Source organism: Coffea arabica, chromosome 6c (assembly GCF_036785885.1).
Source record: "Coffea arabica cultivar ET-39 chromosome 6c, Coffea Arabica ET-39 HiFi, whole genome shotgun sequence".
NCBI lineage: Eukaryota > Viridiplantae > Streptophyta > Magnoliopsida > Gentianales > Rubiaceae > Coffea > Coffea arabica.
In genome coordinates, this window is record NC_092320.1 from 17,012,381 (window position 1) to 17,015,821 (window position 3,441).

Here is a 3,441-nt window from a genome sequence, read left to right on the forward strand (position 1 = left end):
TTTACTACCCTCTCATCGTTGTACACCAATTTCACAAGAGTACTTTTTCCTATCCCACCTACTCCAACAATTGGCAAAATGGAAAGAATCCCTTCATTGCTCCATTCGAGCAGAGCTTCCACAATCCTGTCTTTGTCATTCTGTCTAATATCCCTATCCGGCAATATAAATTTTCTACGTTTTTTAACTATTTCTGACGAGTAAGCTGCACCACTTGCACCCACACTTCCACACACACTTGATGCCACCGATGAATGAAAAGCAGCACTTTGGGACAGAGCACATGGGGGCGGCTGGAAGAAGTAAGCTGGACCACTTGCACCCACACTTCCATCCACACTTGATGCCACCCATGAATGAAAAGAAGCACCGCCACCACAAGGAGGAGATACAGAAACAAGATCGAACCCACCATATAGGGGCGACTCTGACAAGTAAGCTGCACCACTTGCACCCACACTTCCACACACACTTGATGCCACCGATGAATCAAAAGCAGCACCACCACACCTAGGAGGAGATAAAGAAACAAGATGGAACCCACCATATAGGGGGTCGCCAGCATTTCTGGGCTTACCATACATATCAATTTTGTGCAATCTATTTCCTAACCTTTGCATTTCATATCCCATTTTAACTCGAAACGCGAAAGAACGTATCTTATAGAAGATATGCCTGACCTGAAGAAGTTTTCTATGATGATTTTGCTGTTGCTGGGATTTCAAGGTGTAGAATCCGCACTCGTCAAAGATATCTTCGGCATCGTACAAAATGTCTCTCAGCATCTTTGCTGCTTTGTCGTTGTCTTCTCCGAAGCATTTGCTCCTTATGGTCACGACGGATTCTTGAAGCTTCTTCAGCTCATCATCCAAATTCCATTTCAGTGCGATGTCACGAACCGAAGATGATGAGAATTTGTCCTGAAATATGTCTGAAAGAGCAACTATATCCATGTTATTGGATGATGGAGAGGGTTGGAGACTTGGAACAGATATACTTTGCGAGTAAAAGCAGATGAATTATGAAAGGCGATAAGGTGAGATCTTATAGTAGGTTAGGAAGAGGAAGCGGAGAAGAAGATGATTGCTTCAGGGGTTGACTTGAGAAGACTTTGAGTAAAAAGCTTTTCCTTTTTTTTTTTCTTTTTCCTTTTTGGAGATTTGGTTGAAAAGTTTTATTTTTTTATTTTACTTAAACGAACTTTTTCTTACAAAGGGGAAGGCGAGCGGTGGAGTCAAGTAGTCAACGACGTACCCTAGTAGTAGTAGATACACATTTTTATTTGTTTCCTAGCAAGGGGTGTAAAAGAAATTAAAATTTGTTTTCCTAAAAAAAGAAAGTGAAAATTTGTTTAATTACTCCCTCCGTCCCATTCATTTGGTTATGTTTGGGGAATCCAACTTTTTAAGAATAGTGATTTGATTGTGATGTTTGTGCTTCTCTTTTCAATTTTACCCCTCAAATTCAAATTTTAAATTAGAATGTATGATTAAAAAGAAGGGTTATATTGAAAAGAGAGTGTAAAAGTAATTTTGACTTTTCTAACATGACAATTGTTTTAAGACATTCTAAAATGGAAAGCATAACCAAATGAATGGGGCAGAGGGAGTATTTTTAATAGCTTGAAATTGTGTTTAAAACATCAAGTCAAACTAAAGTCTGACGAGGTAAATAGTCTAAACTGTTTGCATACAAATTCTGATCATTTCAGAAACTTCCTTTAAGATTTTTTATAATTATGCTTAAATACTCTCTAATATTAAAAATTACACTCCCCTCCCCTTGAATGACATATTTGATAACTATTTTAGTGTCTGTCAGTAAAAGCTTTCTTAAAATTTGAGAAAAAGTGCTAAAACATAATTTTGTACCAAATTTGCTCTCACTGTAAATAAGAGGAAACGTGTACCACTTTTTTATGAAATTAACAAAAGAAAAAAACTGTAAAATAAGTACAATAATAGGCTTAAAAAGCATAAGCAACAATATTTGCCAATATGTTAAGTTATAAAATTTAAGTGCATACTAAGCAATTCAAGCCACAAAAGAACCATCTCAACAATTTCAAAGTTGATCAGGACTAAACACTCTGCACATGTAGAGTGTTCAATGCAAAAAAGAACTACTAGGTATGCTAAGCAATCCACAAAACCCAAAAGGGAATTTAGCCATTTTCGTCCTTAAACTTTTACACTAAAATCAATTTCGTCCTTTATGATTTTTTTTAACCAATTTAGTCCTTCGACTATTTTAAAGTCTCCAATGTAGGATTTTTGTGGCGGCGACACCACATTTTATATATTCTGTACAACCGGTGATGGTATATCTGTCATTTTAAATTAAATTCTTTAATTTATACGGACTTCTTCTTCTCCAATGGAAATCTCATCCCATTCATCAGAAATTCACACAAACTCTCTCTCACACACACTCAAATCATGAAACAAAATTCACAAAAGAAAAAACAAAAAATCAAGAACTGAGTAATGTCGTACATCTACTTATTAGTGCGACTGACAATTGGGTTCGCAGGGAGAAGGGCACTGAAGAACCAGAGTGTTAGCGGCCAAGTTTTCAAAAACAAGACCAACTCATGGAGATCGAATTTCCACGCATTTTCTCTTTCCGTCCCCCGTTTTTGGGTTTTGGTGTTTGGGGGGGGTACGCTTCTCGCTTCTGCTTGAACAGCTAATCTGGGATTTAAGTTTTACAGTGTTTGTTTTCTCTTTAACTTCATATTATGTTGCATTGAAATAATTGGACGGTTTGGGAAATGCTGAGACCGTTAAACCATGTTTGTTCAAAGGCTCTATTTGATTATCTAGACTGTGCTGAACAATCTTTTGCACATCAGTCTGATTCCAAACACCTTTAATATTTTGACTACTATTAAGGGAAAACAAATCAATTACTTCAACTTCCTGGAAATGATAGTACTTTTTGCCATCTGGGCATGCATGTAGTTACCTGTTTTGTTTCTTTTAGTTTCCCAGTTTTTTGATAGTACCTTTTGCCAATTCACTACACCTGGAAATGATTGGGTTGGAGTCGATTCTGTAATTGGTAGTCATACAGGGGTGAGAAGTATTAAGCCTCATTTTGATGATAACTATCAATTTGACGTAAAGTAGAAAGTCTTCAATTTTCTTAGCGTGGACTGAAGAACATATATATATATATATATATGAAGTGAGAGTTTGTGCGAATTTTTGGTGAATGGGATGAGATTTCCATTGGAGAAGAAGAACTATGGTCAAAGGTTCGTTTAAATTAAAGAAATCTAATTAAAATGACTGATATACCCATCACCGGATACAGAATATGTAAAATGTAGTGTCGCCGCCGCAAAAGTCCTACATTGGAGACTTCAAAATAGTCGAAGGACTAAATTGGTTTAAAAAAATCATAAAGGATGAAATTGGTTTTAGTGTAAAAGTTTAG

The 3,441-nt window shown here is 36.4% G+C and overlaps 1 non-coding gene across 1 annotated transcript; it reads left to right on the forward strand.

Moving 5' to 3' along the window:
• The first annotated feature begins 2,765 nt into the window (after positions 1 to 2,765).
• LOC113694379 (small nucleolar RNA Z122) lies at positions 2,766 to 2,866 on the forward strand. The gene has a single exon (XR_003449335.1). It is a non-coding gene; the product is annotated as a small nucleolar RNA Z122 (small nucleolar RNA).
• Positions 2,867 to 3,441: the final 575 nt, after the last annotated feature.